The following is a 19,138-nucleotide window of genomic DNA, read 5'->3' as shown; positions in this document are numbered from 1 at the left end:
CGATGTACATTTAAGTTTGTTAATGTCCTTAAAAGTAACTTACATTTATAGCAATGATTAATTTATATCAACGTTCAGCAGTCCGTAGTATTTATGTAGGTATGGGCCTGAAAACTATGGGCGGTTCCAGGTAGTGTGGGCCTCCCCCTACAACTCTTCATTCTTGGAGGTGAGGTTTCGATCGACGTTTATTATAGAAAATAATAATTTGCAGGAGAGCGGTGGCACAAACAGGGTTGACAACATTGTGATTAACAAAATACATGAAGTCGTGGAAACTGGTGAAAGGCGGCCCAGAGAAGTTGGAGCGAGGGTAGAGGAATTCATGAAGGAGTTTATGCCATCAGAACCAAATTTTTATTTCAAATTCGCTCAACAAATGTTTCTATTTAAAATCATACTGAATTTCAGAAATTCCGAAGAGGAACAAGGAGTCATCTCAGACTTACTGGAAAAACTGAAAAGAGATGAGACAGACTCACGTTTAGACAGCTGCTGGTTTCGACCAAGAAAGTAAGGAAATACTAATATTCGTTTGAAAATAATGAATACAATGTAAGGTAAAAAAACTTAATTCATAAGCAGTTAATATATACCCCTAAGCCCAGAAAACATAATTGTGAAGCTATTGTGTCTATTCGCTTCTACTCCATAATAATCTATAAAATTGGTGCTGCAAAAAAGCCTTTGGATGTGACAAGTTTGCGCTGAACCCGTTTGTATACACACAAATGAGTGTGCTGTTCTGCATTTTAAATAAATAAGAATTAAAACTGTGTATATTACATAGAACTTATGATGTCAGCGATAAATAATATTCACCACACACTCGTGTATTCATTCATATGGTGCAATTGTGGTGAGGCGAGGTGATTATTGCACTTATATAGCGACGTGCATGCACGTGTGTGTGGCAGCTTGTACTCGTCTGGACTGATGCTGATTTATAGTGCTAGCTCACAAGGAATTTTGAGCAAAAGAATTGTGTTTAGTGATAAAACTGTCAGCATCTTATCAGCAGTCACGAGCTCATGGTCATCAGACATGCCGATGTCCACTCCCCATGGTACAAGTCTCTTACTATAAACAAACAGCCGCAAGGTGCTGATTAGCCCTGCTCCACGTCTGTACTGAATGATACATCCGTGGATGTGTAGTCATTTTATCTTTATAACAATGCAGACAAGCTAACAGTACACCGATCTTTTATTGGGACAACGTGTTCTTTTTAAGAATTATTCTCCATGAATGGAATAAGCGTTATGAGTGAGTGAGTGAGTTTGGTTTAACGCCTCTTTTAACAGTATTCCAGTTATATCGAGGCTTGTCAGCTTAATGTGGGAGGAAATCGCGAAGTGATGCAGGTCTCAGACGTTTACCACTTCGGTGAAACCCTTAAGCACGGGTATGGTGCTGACGAACCTAGAAACATAATCGGACAACCGGGATTCGAACCCACAATCATAGGTTTCTGGCGTGTCCAAGGGATGTAACTCTGCACAGCGAACCGCGACGCCTTAGCGACTGGGCCATTCGCACCCCCCAATATACTGAAGACATTCAAAGCATTTTAAGTGATGTTACATGTGACCCATATATGCTAACGTGGATAGATGCACCTTTCACTTGAATATATTTAAAAAGATTTAACAGTACACATCTTGATTCATACATTCGTTTTTACTTGTAATGCCAAGCATCTAGATTCACTTTCAGCAAAATCATCTTGATAATGAACTATTGAGAATAATATCATCTTCCTGCTACTATAACCCGGACCAATTATTTCATATACTGACTGACTTGCAATGAAAAAGGACCTGATTCACCTCTGGCTACAATGCAAGGAGTACTTCTACACAAATGAAGAATTTTAGTACATTTTTAGAACTATTATAGCATATATAGCATATATCTTTCTTAACTGTGTTTGGTACAGCGAAGTTTGTTTGTATATCTAAAAATTTGTTGTTTCAACCTGTAAAAATCTAGACCAGACAATCAAGTGACTGACATCATGAGCATTGATTCACTCAATTGGGATACAATGACATGCATCAATGTTCCAATGTGCCTTAATAAAACCAATACCATGCAGCCTTTGTTAAATTGATATATGTAAAGATATTTGTGTATAAAGATATCTTGCCATTTCAGCGACACCTCAGGTGACACCTTCTTACTTGTCATGTCAACACACTGGCAAAGGACTATGCTTGAAAAGTTTGGCAGTGCTGTTTTACTGGATGCGACATACAACACTAACAAGTACAACCTACCTCTGTATCAACTGGCAGTACGGACAGATTCAGTGTATGTTCCAGTAGGTTTCATCATAACAGAAGACCAGACCACTGATAGTCTACAGGAGGGCATGGAGAAGTTTGCTTCCTTACATAAGGAGTGGAAGCCAGACATATTTATAATTGATGATGACCAGAGGGAAAAAAATGTCATCCAAAAGATTTTTCCAGGTAGCTATTGTGTCAAATTGTCCACCTACATCATCACTCATGCATGCACACGCACACACTACCTATTTGAAATTTTGCAGCTTTTACATTTCTTTAATCATGGCTTTTACTGGTAGCACTGACACTATTTCTTATACCAGATTTCAACCACGTATGAAATACTAGCAAATGCTTATTGTTAAAGAATGTATTCACTTATGTAAGTTATTGTGATAAAGTACATGTTGTTGTTGCAGCATTTACAAATGGAACAAAGATGACAAAGTAGACAAAATTTATAGATAAGAACTTCTTAGTTATGCTTTAATAGCTTTACAATAAAAAAGTTGTTATTCATAAAATTTGGTCTAATTTGTCATCTGTCAACTTCTCAGATATGCCCTTCAAACAAAAGAGGATCAAATTTCATGATAGAGAAATAACTTTAGAAAGTACACACGATGAAGATTTCTGTTTGCAGAAAGCAGTTTTTACATCTGCCATTTCCATGTAAAGCAAGCCTGGAAAAGATGGCTGCAGAGGATACCATCAAGGACAGATCGGGAAGCAATATTGTCAGAGTATGTTCCTGTGCTACTTTCTGTGTAATGAGTCAACAGAACTTTAGAAGTATTAACAATAGTTTGAAAACACACTATCATAACAATACAACATATACCCTGAATGTTTCATTACTACTGAGATGAATTTATGTTACAAACAGAAAAAACAAGCATATTTTTTTATTTAAATGTTTTTATTTTCACAAACATATGAAAAAATAATGGTAAACAAGCGTTAATACTGCTCCATGACGCATAATACAAGAAGCAATTATGATATCACATAAGGTTCAATGTAATAAATTAATTATACCTGCCAAGCTAGACGTGTACATATGATAAATATATGTACAGTTGATTCATTTACTAGTACTTTATTGAAAATCTGTCAGTTTTTAATATGATGTTTTAAATAGAATATAATATTTGGGTTTAATATTCCTTACTCAAATTCAAATTATTATATAGCACTGTTTGGGAAAATACATTTCATTTGGAAGATTAAAGTCATTTGTAAACATGAAAAAGAAACGTAAAGAATCTTCGGTATGATATCAACAGAAATTAATTTCAGTATCCAAAATATGTCTATTATACTTATATATGTTAAGATCGCTGCAGCCAAGACTGAGGCGACTATAAATAATTTCACAAAATGTCCATAATTTAAATCACAGTGTATCCCATTATCTCCTCTGTGTTGCAAGTTCTTTAATGTTATAAATTACATTATATTATGATATTTCGAACTTCTTAAACAGTATATATTATTTGTCTTTAGGTACAACTTCCTGTTTCCTTTCAAATATATTGAAATTACTTACTTTCTAAAATGTTTGCAAATTTACTTACATGAATATTCAATTGAGAATTTCAGTATGTTTTCATGCCTGTTATTCAGTTTGTCCGACATTATGTCCTGCCTGGATCAGTCAGACTATGGGACTAAAGTACAGGAACTGAGAACTCAGTGGGGGCACTACATGAATTTCATCAACTATATGGACCACTTCTGGCTGTGCTCACCTAAGGTATATATGTAAGGTGAATGCACTATAAGAAACGTGGGTAAAATGATACAAAGTGTATGCAATTTGTTATGTGAAGAAAGTCCCACAACTTGTTGGCCACAGAATTTCCATGAAGTGAAATGCATATATGATTTTAATCCAGAATACTCCTGGTCTTTATTTTCATGATGCATATTTGATCATATTTAAATCAGTTCCTAGAAAACATCTGAGAGACTGTGCCAGGATTCTTAATTTTGTTCTGATAATCAAATGTTAAAGTCAATGTTATTATTTGTTTTATTAACATCTTGTACAATAAAAGTTGAATTCTTTTGTACACAAATAGATAAAATAAATATAAACTGTGAATGTGTGTGATATTTAACGCTAATATTACAATTCCAGCCATGGGCTATGGCCTTCAGACCTTTCAACCAGCATGTGGGACTGACAACTACTAATGGAGTGGAGAGGCTCCATTCTCTGTTTAAGAGTGAGCAGAAACATACTGCAGAAATGAGCATAACAGGGCTGATTCAACTTTTAATGAAACACCACAAGAGCAGACAACAGAGGTAATCTAGATCTACTACTTAAGTTAATTTGATAACAGATAACAGTAGGTTTTAGATATCAGGTTTGTTCCCAGTATGCCTACATCCCAGTATGCCAACACTATTTGTTCGTTGTGGATTGATATATGCTGATGTAAGCATATTACTAACAATCTACAAGAAAGACCTACAGAAATTACTTGCTGGATTCGCTGTAACGTTTAGAAACTGAAGATAATTGTGGTTAAGTGTTAATACTTATTTTTTGAGGCAAAAAGAAATATTATGAATGTTTAGAAAATGTAAATGCATACAAGGATCTCGGTATCATAATTAATACAAAAATATTCCCATACGGATGAGAGTTATGCGGTTACGAATAGCCTATTATAGTGGAAAATCTGAATTTATCATTTATTTATCATTAAACCATTCACTCCAATGTATATAAGATATGGAGTTTACAGTAAATAGGAGGAAAACGTCTGGGTATCACAAGAAAATTGTCACATTTTGTTTATAACAGAAGTCTTTGTAGAATAACTTTACTTTACCAATATACATTAGAAGTGGCTAATGTTGATACAATATTGCTAGTAACCTCAAAATTTGGATGTTATCTACATCAGTTGATTGGATTAAATTGGTTACCAGACCACACCTTGAAGATCATGTTATTCAAAAAAGGAATTCTGATAGGGCAATTTCTGGTAAGGCAAGATTTCATAAAGTCATAGATAATAACACTACACTGGAAACATATTTACATACTTAAACAAAACATGTGTACATGGTATACATATAATTGCTATTGTTTAGAACATCTTGTCTTTATTTACAAATCGATTGTGGGAGATGGAGTAATACACCTTTAGTTGACCGGAAATGCACTTCTTGTATTAGCCAGGATATTGTTGATGGATCTAATTTTACATTAAAAACCAGCAAAATATTGTAAAAACTGTAATGGATGAATCAACATATTTTTTATGAGTCACACCATATTAATATTTGTTCTTTATCAATGTCTAGCCATGGGATAGTCCATTTTAAGTAAGGTATTTCACACTCATCGATGCATATTACATCCTCATAGAAGTGCAAATTTGTTTTGATAAGAGTGCAAGCATATTGGGATATAGGCAAAATGACAACAACAAAGAACAACCCATATATTGTTACCTGAGGTAAGGCAGTGTGGATGGATGTGTATAAACTAAATATATTCAACAAAACATAAGCATGGGCTACATGCACTTAAACTTAAATTATTAATAAATACAAAAACAAAATTACTGCATGCACAAATGACACAATTAAGTTAAATCTAAAAACAGGTTAACTGCTAATTATCACATACACAGTCTTGAGAAATATTCTACAAATAAACAATTTCATTTCAGTTACTATGAAAAGAATGACAGAATGAAGATGACATTGAAGAGTTCTGTACCAGGGTTCTTGAATGGGAGAGGGTTGACATGCTTTGACCACTGCAGAAAGCGATTAAATGAGGTGACACAGATTCAGTCTATACATAAAGGCGAATCTGCTTACCAAGTGAACAATTACAATGTTGTTTTAAATAGGGAAAACAAAGATCTTTGTTCTTGCCAAGACTTTAGAAGATATTTCTTTCCATGTAAGCATATTCTGGCAACATTATATCACAATACACTACCTTGGGATGCCCTTCCCAAGCAATACAGAGACATCCAAATGTTCCATGTCAGCAAAGACTGTAGGAAATCACTGCCAACAGGTATAAATGTCAAATTTCCAAAAGTCTCTTCAGAAGATTCTCCATCAGCTGTTGACATGACTGGTGCAGAGCAAAGTGACACAACATTGAAGGCGCCTGCAAATGACACTGGCAATGCCCAAAGGAAACAAACGAGTGTGAGGTTGTTGTTGGAGTTGAGGGATCTACTGATGAGGTGCAGCAGCCAGGAAACAGTAACAGAGGCCAACAAGTCCCTAGAAAAGATAAAGCTAACTGTTCAAAATAGAAACTGTTTTAGGAAAAGGAGGAAACACAGGCAGATGCCAACAGCAGCTAAAAATTTCCTTAAGTCAAAAGTACAGAAAAAGTATTTGCTCAACAAGAAGAAACACATGATGCGTAAGTTTTGTATTAAATCTATTGACTCAATGATTAATACAATATCAATAAATTAACACACAAAAAAACTTTCATCAGGTGCATGAACAAGTGAAATTTCTAAATGTGCATTCAGGATTATAAGGAGGATATACATTTTGCAACACAAATGATTGATTTTTTAAAGAAGAAATAAAGTGAACAAATAACCATGTGTAATTGATCACAATTTCACTTGCAGAGAGGGCAAAATCGCTTTCAAATATTACCAGAAAAACAGAAAATAAGGTAACTATTGAAAAGGAAAAGCAGAACTAAAAAAAAGAGAAACATACATTTAGTCATATGTGCAATCATCTGTTTAAGCAATGCATGTTTCATACTGAATGGATGTTTTAACATTACATGTACTTTCAAATAATACGATAAATATGACGTGTGTGTGTGCACGTGCATGTGATTTGAGAAAAAACGTTCACACATCTTGAACTTAGGCGCAAGAACTGATATCTTCTTTTTATACACATGCTGGACTACATTCTGTGGCATTATAAATTAAAGTTTGCAATGAATAATGACAATCAAACAGGTGTGAATACTTAAATAAAATTGACCACTTCCAGGAGCATGGAGAGTCAGAAGATGACCTACCTGATATGGCAAGTTTTATGGTGAGTATAAAGAGAGAAGACAAAATATACTAAAAGTTTCTTCAAACAGTCTTGTATTATTAGTAGAATCCATGCACTGTGTACATTTTAGGTACATATTATCGAAACATTTACTTACATCTCTTTTTAATACTGACAAGTATCTATCAAGTCATAAATCTCTGTAATACCATGAAAGTAAAGATGAAACCTTCATTCTCTGATCCTAGGCAACTTCAACAGCAACATTTGAGGAAGGGAAGAAACTGGCTGTAATAGACCTGCTGGCAGAATCAGAGCAGAACACATCCACAGAGGTATGCTATGTGCACATATTTGGAATGTCTATAAAATTCTTTATAGAAGAAATTCTGTCACTGAAAATGTATTAATTGGAACCAAATGAAGAGTTTTGTTTGGGACTTTGTGAGGAAAAGTAGCATACTGAAAATTCCTGTTATGTTACCAATTGCAGGAGCAGGATGATGTTTCTGATGACTTGCCAGAGTTAATATTTGTGGGGAGAAAGAGGAAAGAAACAGTTGTAAAGCAAACAACAGATGACCACACAACCAAAAACGTATGTGCCGTATCTGTACCATAATACCCTGCTTGTTTGTACAGTTGCTCTCATTAAGTTTCAATATTAACTTATTGTAAACATACTATTCCTGTATTACAGAATCAAGGGGAGGGGACACTTCAGATCAACAGGAGACAGAGTGAAACTGTAAGTCAATGAGCTACGAATACAACAGAATATGTACTGGTAGATATAATCAAATGTTGGACTGACTTTTGATGTTTTGAATACACACTTTGAATCCAGCTAGCTATATCATGGTGTCCTGTACACAACTTAATGTTGACCTCACAACCCAGTGATTGATTTGAGAAAAATGCAATCGCGGCGCGATGACACACAGTAACTGTACGTGACCACCGAATTCATTACGTTGCCATGGACGACCACATATGAATGTGGGCAACATTGAGTAGGTGGGAAATAACCCCCTAGTCCTCAGCAAGCCTGTCCCCAAAACCAAGTCTACTCTTCCACCAACGAGTTTGAAGTTTTAACATTACAGAAGTGACAGCTATCGTTCACTTGCGTTTCAGCTGCCGATACCTTTGGATTATGGGTCTGTATGGAGGTTTCACTCAAACACTAATGCTGTGATGGCTGTAGTAGATGGACATAAACTGACGGGAAGAAGCTTTGGAGCACTGAAACCAGGGCATGAAGTTACAGATGAGGTACGTTCATAATAACCAATTATTTTCAAATCTGATGAGGCACTAATTATTTGGCATATGATACATCTATTGATATCTTTTTTGTTTTGGTAATTCTGATGTTCATGTCACTGATACCAAGTTGCAGCTTCCCAGAAATTATTATGCTTAGTCTGTCATGACCCTTAAGACATGGCTTTCTTGGAAGAATATTAGTTTGGGCTTTACTGACAGGAAAAGCAATTACACCATTGCCATGATAACATAGCTGAACCAGTGTTCAATGCAACATTAACCATTCAATTACATCAAAATATCAGAAAGCATGAAAGCAAAAATGGTTGTTTCTTGTTTCAATGCTGCACTCTGTTTATAACAGTGGTCCGTAAATAATCACATCTGGAACAGACAATCCAGTAATAAATTATGTGAATGCAACACATGTATTATAGTTTGAATGCATTGCTTTCTAATTTTACAGGTACTCAATGCATACTGCGGGGCTAAATGTCGAGATCGAGATGATGTATACCTGATGGATTGCCTTGTTGCCACACACGTTATTCTTAATCATGGACAACCACCATTATTCAGGAATGTAAGGAATACAATCATTGTCAAAAGTTTGTAATGGTTCTAAAATCAGAGCAAATATGAGCATTACAATTCATGACAAATCCTTTCCTCTAACAACAGTGAAACATTCTACTCCCTCCAAGGGACATGTGAAGCAAGATTTAATGTAGAAGACTTATGTACATGTGACATATACGCCTGTTATATCTGTACATCTAACATTATCTACACCTGCGGGGGATTACAGTTGACTTGCTATTTAAAGAGTGTATAACTGACTTAGCAAAACTGACTTCAGAAAGAACACATCTTCCTGCTCATTCATCAATACATTGAATATATATATAAGTAAAAAAGATGGTCATAGCAAAGAATAATGTTTAAAAGACTGAATTTATTTCTTGAACAGGTGGATCTGCTTCTGAAAGAAATGATCCTTGCTCCATATGTCACAGGAAAGCACTGGCACATGTTTGTGGTGTTCCCACAAAGAAATGAGATTTTATACTTAAATCCTTTGGGTGAAGACACGTCTTATAAAAGTAAAGAAGCAATTTTGTCAGCTTGGAGGAGAATACTCCAAGTGAGAAGTGAAAAGGGCCTCCTAGACAAGGAAATATTAAAGAAACGATGGAAGCTAATAACAGCAAATCACCAATTGCAACAAGATTCCACAAGCTGTGGAATATTTGTGATGAAGGTAGGACACATACTTGACAGCTAATTACTGCTAAATGACCTTAGTAACAGATATTAACCTTTTTCAAGCTGTTCAATATAGAGAAATGGCAATGCATAATTTTTGTTAGTAATATTCAAACTGATAAACGCTAGTTTACCCTTAGTGATAACTTGAAATTTCAGTTTGTTGACTTCCTTCTTGATGGGAAGAACATGTCCACCCAATTTGACACAGATGAATTCAGGACACACATAGCATCATATTTGCTGCAAAACTCTGGTAGGTACAGATTCCTGAAACTAATCATGAGCAAACAGAAACATACCACTCTTTATAACCCAAAGGGTTAGAAATAACAGAATTCATAAAATTTGCATGTGCACAAGGGCAAATATTACTTCCCATGCACCAGAATATGGTTTACATCATTCGGACATCATTGTTTACTTCCTTACGAAATAAGGTTAGAATGACATTACACTAGAACTGACGGAAATGATGGAATACACATTAAATATCATATAATACTCTCTATAAATGTTAACTGGTTGATAGGCATTATCACTTAAGAATATAGAGTGAGTTAATGACACCACTGACATGGAGGTACACCATTGAAAAAATTAAGAAAAGTAATTAAATGCAATGAATATTTCTAAAGAAATTGGAACATGAGAATGTACTGTTTCAGATTTACCAGCAATGGCTGACATCTGTAGAGGCTGCTCAATGCATACACAAGTGGATACCACTGGCAAATGTGTCAAGTCAACACAAGGGACCAAACAGAGGGAACAAGATTGGGTAAGAATTCTTGACCAGTTACAACACAAAGTACTCAGGAAATTAGGGCTGGGACGGGTAACTCGGGTACTCGGGTCGGCTGGGTACTGAGTAGGACCCGGGTACCCACGGGACTACCCGGACCCGAGTTTAGTCACATAATTATATATATATATCGTTTAATGGCAAAACTTATCTAGAACTCTATGGTTACACTATAAGTGACAAATAGTCACATTTCTTTCTGACTATATATGTAAACATACCTTCTGGCTTTATATGTTTGCATAAAGATAAAACTTCAGTCAACTTCAGTGTATGCATGACCAGATCAGTTTATACGTGTATCTAAATGCATGGTGACAGGTGTACGGTCAAACGTTTCCCAATCGGACATTTTGTACCAATCTCTTGAGGCCTACAGCGGGCAGCCGGGTAGGGTCGGATAATAGGGGGGTGGGTACCCGGGTAGTAAATTTGGACTCGTCCCAGCCCTACAGGAAATAATGATTAAATGAATCACATGAGTGAACATGTTTTAGCAAGCTTATAAAGTAGCACAACGAAAAATATAAGCATGAATAATGATATGTTTGACTGTGAGGAAAAAAACCAACTGAAATGAAATAACAAACAATAGAAATAACAATTTTGTATTGCACATGTTGCAGGTGCAGTGTGAGAGCTGCAGGTATTGGTATCACTTTGAATGCTCTGGCAGCAATGCATCATTTAGAACACTGCAAAAGGAAACCTTTGTGTGCAAAGTGTGCCAGGTAGATGAAGACTATGTGGGCAATAGATCACCAACTTCAAGTGTAGTTCTGAGAAAAGGCACACAACCAAACAAATCATCAATGAATAATCCTCACAGATATCAAACTAGGTTTGGTGGGCACACAGAGAACAACTTCCAGTTGATCGCTTTAAATGGTCGCATAAAGAAATGCCAAGGATGCAAAACTAAATTCATTCATACACCGAGGGCACCATTTGACATGGTAGTGAGGCATCTGGAATTAAGACACTTTTTCAGCCATAGGGCAAATAAGCAACAGGCATTTTGGACAAATTGTCATTACCACTGCAGGGCTCAGTGCATTCTGACAAATAATCAACATTTCACACTTAATAGGCTAGTAATTGATCCAACCCTAATATTAACAGATGACCATATACAACATTTGGAACAAAATGGCATAGACATTATGCAAGTTATAAATTCAAAAGTACCATATTTCTAAACAAACATATTTAACAAAGTCAAGAAAAGAAGCTGAAATGAACCGTAACTCTCCACAACACTCAACCTAGACCAGATGCCAGAAAGTCAGGATAACATGACAACCAAGACCTTCACAGCAGCCCTCAAACCAGTTAGGATTACATGACAATCAAGACCCTCACAGCAGCCCTCAACCCAGTCAGGATAACATGACAACCAAGATCCTCAGAGAAGCCCTAAACCTAGAACAGATGCCAGAAAGTCAGGATAACATGACAACCAAGACCCTCACAGAAGCCTTCGACCCAGAACAGATGCCAGAAAGTCAGGATTACATGACAATCAAGACCCTCACAGAAGCCCTCTACTCACAACAGATGCCAGAAAGTCAGGATAACATGACAATCAAGACCCTCACAGAAGCCCTTCTGCCAGAAAGTCAGGATAACATGACAACCAAGACCCTCACAGAAGCCCTCAACCCAGAACAGATGCCAAAAAGTCAGGATCACATAACATCCAAGACCCTCACAGAAGCCCTAAACCTAGAACAGATGCCAGAAAGTCAGGATAACATGACAACCAAGACCCTCACAGCAGCCCTAAACCTAGAACAGATGCCAGAAAGTCAGGATAACATGACAACCAAGATCCTCACAGCAGCTCTCAACTAAGTCAGGATAACATGACAACCAAGACCCTCACAGCAGCCCTCAACCCTGAACAGATGCCAGAAAGTCAGGATAATATGACAACCAAGACCCTCACAGCAGCCCTCAGCCCAGTCAGGATAACATGACAACCAAGACCCTCACAGCAGCCCTCAACCCAGTCAGGATAACATGACAATCAAGACCCTCACAGCAGCCCTCAACTAAGTAAGGATAACATGACAACCAAGATCCTCAGAGAAGCCCTAAACCTAGAACAGATGCCAGAAAGTCAGGATAACATGACAACCAAGACCCTCACAGAAGCCTTCGACCCAGAACAGATGCCAGAAAGTCAGGATTACATGACAATCAAGACCCTCACAGAAGCCCTCTACCCACAACAGATGCCAGAAAGTCAGGATAACATGACAATCAAGACCCTCACAGAAGCCCTTCTGCCAGAAAGTCAGGATAACATGACAACCAAGACCCTCACAGAAGCCCTCAACCCTGAACAGATGCCAAAAAGTCAGGATCACATGACATCCAAGACCCTCACAGAAGCCCTAAACCTAGAACAGATGCCAGAAAGTCAGGATAACATGACAACCAAGACCCTCACAGCAGCCCTAAACCTAGAACAGATGCCAGAAAGTCAGGATAACATGACAACCAAGATCCTCACAGCAGCTCTCAACTAAGTCAGGATAACATGACAACCAAGACCCTCACAGCAGCCCTCAACCTAGACCAGATGCCAGAAAGTCAGGATAATATGACAACCAAGACCCTCACAGCAGCCCTCAGCCCAGTCAGGATAACATGACAACCAAGACCCTCACAGCAGCCCTCAACCCAGTCAGGATAACATGACAATCAAGACCCTCACAGCAGCCCTCAACTAAGTAAGGATAACATGACAACCAAGATCCTCAGAGAAGCCCTAAACCTAGAACAGATGCCAGAAAGTCAGGATAACATGACAACCAAGACCCTCACAGAAGCCTTCGACCCAGAACAGATGCCAGAAAGTCAGGATTACATGACAATCAAGACCCTCACAGAAGCCCTCTACCCACAACAGATGCCAGAAAGTCAGGATAACATGACAATCAAGACCCTCACAGAAGCCCTTCTGCCAGAAAGTCAGGATAACATGACAACCAAGACCCTCACAGAAGCCCTCAACCCTGAACAGATGCCAAAAAGTCAGGATCACATGACATCCAAGACCCTCACAGAAGCCCTAAACCTAGAACAGATGCCAGAAAGTCAGGATAACATGACAACCAAGACCCTCACAGCAGCCCTAAACCTAGAACAGATGCCAGAAAGTCAGGATAACATGACAACCAAGATCCTCACAGCAGCTCTCAACTAAGTCAGGATAACATGACAACCAAGACCCTCACAGCAGCCCTCAACCCTGAACAGCCAGAAAGTCAGGATAATATGACAACCAAGACCCTCACAGCAGCCCTCAGCCGAGAACAGATGCCAGATAGTCAGGATAACATGACAACCAAGACCCTCAAAGCAGCCCTCAACCCAGAACAGATGCCAGAAAGTCAGGATAACATGACAATCAAGACCCTCACAGCAGCCCTCAACCCAGTCAGGATAACATGACAATCAAGACCCTCAAAGAAGCCCTCTACCCAGAACAGATGCAAGAAAGTCAGGATAACATGACAATCAAGACCCTCACATCAGCCCTCAACCCAGTCAGGATAACATGACAACCAAGACCCTCACAGCAGCCCTAAACCTAGAACAGATGCCAGAAAGTCAGGATAACATGACATCCAAGACCCTCACAGAAGCCCTAAACCTAGAACAGATGCCAGAAAGTCAGGATAACATGACAATCAAGACCCTTACAGAAGCCCTCAACCCAGTCAGGATAACATGACAATCAAGACCCTTACAGAAGCCCTCAACCCAGTCAGGATAACATGACAATCAAGACCCTCACAGCAGCCCTCAACCCAGTCAGGATAACATGACAATCAAGACCCTCACAGAAGCCCTCTACCCAGAACAGATGCCAGAAAGTCAGGATAATATGACAACCAAGACCCTCACAGCAGCCCTCAACCCAGTCAGGATAACATGACAACCAAGACCCTCACAGAAGCCCTAAACCTAGAACAGATGCCACAAAGTCAGGATAACATGACAATCAAAACCCTCACAGAAGCCCTCAACCCAGTCAGGATAACATGACAATCAAGACCCTCACAGAAGCCCTCAACCCAGTCAGGATAACATGACAATCAAGACCCTCACAGAAGCCCTGTACCCACAACAGATGCCAGAAAGTCAGGATAACATGACAACCAAGACCATCACAGAAGCCCTCTACCCACAACAGATGCCAGAAAGTCAGGATAACATGACAATCAAGACCCGCACAGCAGCCCTCAACCCAGTCAGGATAACATGACAACCAAGACCCTCACAGCAGCCCTCAGCCCAGAACAGATGCCAGAAAGTCAGGATAACATGACAATCAAGACCCTCACAGCAGCCCTCAGCCCAGTCAGGATAACATGACAATCAAGACCTTCACAGCAGCCCTCAACCCAGTCAGGATAACATGACAATCAAGACCCTCAAAGAAGCCCTCAGCCCAGTCAGGATAACATGACAATCAAGACCCTCACAGCAGCCCTCAACCCAGTCAGGATAACATGACAATCAAGGCCCTCACAGCAGCCCTCAACCCAGTCAGGATAACATGACAATCAAGACCCTCACAGCAGCCCTCAACCCAGTCAGGATAACATGACAACCAAGACCCTCACAGCAGCCCTCAGCCTAGAACAGATGCCAGAAAGTCAGGATAACATGACAATCAAGACCCTCACAGAAGCCCTCAACCCAGTCAGGATAACATGACAACCAAGACCCTCACAGCAGCCCTCAACCTAGACCAGATGCCAGAAAGTCAGGATAACATGACAACCAAGACCCTCACAGCAGCCCTCAACCCAGTCAGGATAACATGACAACCAAGACCCTCACAGCAGCCCTCAACCCAGTCAGGATAACATGACAATCAAGACCCTCACAGCATCCCTCAACCCAGTCAGGATAACATGACAACCAAGACCCTCACAGCAGCCCTCAGCCTAGAACAGATGCCAGAAAGTCAGGATAACATGACAATCAAGACCCTCACAGAAGCCCTCAACCCAGTCAGGATAACATGACAACCAAGACCCTCACAGCAGCCCTAAACCTAGAACAGATGCCAGAAAGTCAGGATAACATGACATCCAAGACCCTCACAGCAGCCCTCAACCCAGAACAGATGCCACAAAGTCAGGATAACATGACAACCATGACCCTCGCAGCAGCCCTCAACTAAGTCAGGATAACATGACAACCAATACCCTCACAGAAGCCTTCTACCCACAACAGATGGAAGAAAGTCAGGATAACATGACAGTGAAGAAAATTTCACACTAATACTTTTGGGGTATATGTTGCTGTTGTAATCAATATGGCACATTAATGATCTATAGAAGAAACAGTAAGACTTTACTAAGGTATTGTTTTTTTTAACTGTTTTTTTGGGCCAGATACCCTGGGCCTCCACGTGGCCTGGCCTGGAAACTATCCCATTCATCTGTGAAATGCTGACACCATTACAGGTGAATGGGATAGGCTAACACAGGGTGATTCAGTTCCCTTACAATAATATACTAACAGAAAAATTGTAAAGGGAATTCATAACAATATTCAGAGAAATGTTTACTTCTGTGTTTAAGAAAAAGAAATGTAAATATGCATATGCAACATTTCCAAAACAGTTAAAGCATAACCATACTATATTTCATATATCAGGAATTCCCTTGCGTCTTTCTATCAGTATAGTTATTACTTATAACATTGAAAGTAAATTTTAATTCTATTGCTTCATGCAACAGTTCATTTTAATAAGAGTGACTGAGTGACTGAGAGCAATGTTTCACTATATTACAAAACACATTTAACAGCCACATTATCACCAAGTACCAAATGAGCGAGATAAAGTGGAATGAGTTGGGTTTAATGCCACTTTGAACAGTATTCCAGTTATATCACGGCATGAAACCCATGAACACAAAAATGCTGACAAACTAAGGAACATAATCAGAGAGAACACCAGGATCCCAACCCAACAATCATAGGTTTTTTGGCACACTTTTGGTGATGGGAAACACTGATGGGTAAACACTGATGGGGAAACACTGATGGAGAAACACTGATGGAGAAACACTGATCGGGAAACACTGATGGGGAAACACTGATGGGGAAACACTGATGGAGAAACACTGATGGAGAAACACTGATGGGAAACACTGATGGAGAAACACTGATGGGAAACACTGATGGGGAAACACTGATGGGGAAACACTGATGGAGAAACACTGATGGGAAACACTGATGGAGAAACACTGATGGAGAAACACTGATCGGGAAACACTGATGGGGAAACACTGATGGGGAAACACTGATGGGGAAACACTGATGGAGAAACACTGATGGAGAAACACTGATCGGGAAACACTGATGGGAAACACTGATGGAGAAACACTGATGGGAAACACTGATGGGGAAACACTGATGGGAAACACTGATGGAGAAACACTGATGGAGAAACACTGATGGGAAACACTGATGGGGAAACACTGATGGGAAACAATGATGGAGAAACACTGATGGGAAACACTGATGGGGAAACACTGATGGGGAAACACTGATTGAGAAACACTGATGGGGAAACACTGATGGGAAACACTGATGGAGAAACACTGATGGAGAAACACTGATGGGAAACACTGATGGGGAAACACTGATGGGAAACAATGATGGAGAAACACTGATGGGAAACACTGATGGGGAAACACTGATGGGGAAACACTGATTGAGAAACACTGATGGGGAAACACTGATGGGGAAACACTGATGGGGAAACACTGATGGGAAACACTGATCGGGAAACACTGATGGAGAAACACTGATGGGGAAACACTGATGGGGAAACACTGATGGAGAAACACTGATGGGAAACACTGATGGAGAAACACTGATGGGGAAACACTGATGGGGAAACACTGATCGGGAAACACTGATGGAGAAACACTGATGGGGAAACACTGATGGGGAAACATGGGAATTAATGAGCAACTATACTCATCCAATGATGAACCTCACGGTGAAACTAGCAAAATATAAGCCAAAATCAAGACACCAATACTGGGTAAGTGAGTGAGTTTTACTCCACTTTTAGCAATATTCTAGCAATAAAACAGCAGGGGACACACTAAATGAGTTTCACACATGGTACCCATGTGAGGAATCAAACCCAAGTCTTCAAGCAACCCCACCACCTGACAACAAGACTGAGTAATTCAATTGCTGACATTTTGAAAAATAACCATTGAAATGCATGAACTTTCCTAAATACCCATTTTCTGTTGATTTCTTTAAATATTTATAAACAGATGTGGGTATATGGGTATACAGATAAACAGTGTATTACTGAAACATTGAAAGACATTAAAATAACTAAAGACAATGTTATAATAACTTGTATACCAAAACAAAATAAAGATTGAAGACATTAAAAATTTTGACTGCCAATTTCAATACCTAACTTTAAATAAATGCTTAGGACATATGAAATCAACACAATTGAAAAAACAACATTTGGCATAACAATTCATTCCAATCAAACTGCATGCATTCCTGTATAAGTGAACATGAGAGACTAATGTGTTATATTATATATATATGAAATCAAACAGACAGGCCAGGCTTATTATTTTTCACTGATTTTGAAAAGACTTTTCATACTGTCTCCAAACCATTCACTATAGTTTTTTTTGGAAAAATACGACCTAAGGGCTAATATACTCAAATATATGTTTCTTTTGCCAAATAATAGAGGTTGTGTAGGTGATCCAGTGTCACCTTATCTCTTCTTCTTGGTAGCATGTTCTCGAATTAATGATCGAATTAATGGAATAAAGCTTAATAATGAAGAGTATAAACTTGAACAATAATAGAATAAGCAGTTAGTCTGTTTAGCACTAACAACATTTGTATATAATTGAATAATATTAGAATATAATCAAATTATGCAAAATATTCCTAAATCATCGAAAATAATAATAAGAGAGAAACATTGAATATTAATAACCAAAGTGTCAACACAAGTGTATGGCATATTTATGATAAACTTATTACCACAGCAAAACAGCAAAAAAGCCAGTGTATTGTGAAAAATGGTAAAGAAAGTTAAGCTCAAAATAGACTAAGAGTACAGATTCAATGATAAAGTTATATACTGTAAATGTTACCCTCTGTTTTGTTTGTTTGTTGGTTGGTTGTTTAACACTGCACTCAGCAATATTCCAGCTATATGACGGCAGTCTGTAAATAATCATATCTGGACCAGACAATCCAGTGATTGACATCATGAACATCGATCCATGCAATTGGGATCGAGGACATGCATTAACCAAGTCAGCTAGCCTGACCACCCGATACCTTTAGTCGCCTGTTATGACAAGCATAGTCGCCTTTACGGCAAGCATGGGTTGCTGAAGACCTGTTCTACATCTTCATGGGTCAATTAAGGAAATGAACTTCATTT

This window comes from Haliotis cracherodii, unplaced genomic scaffold (genome assembly GCF_022045235.1).
Source record: "Haliotis cracherodii isolate W230 unplaced genomic scaffold, xgHalCrac1.p SCAF_7, whole genome shotgun sequence".
Taxonomy (NCBI): domain Eukaryota; kingdom Metazoa; phylum Mollusca; class Gastropoda; order Lepetellida; family Haliotidae; genus Haliotis; species Haliotis cracherodii.
The sequence above is the reverse complement of the archived record's forward strand: the minus strand, read 5'-3'. Positions refer to the sequence as shown.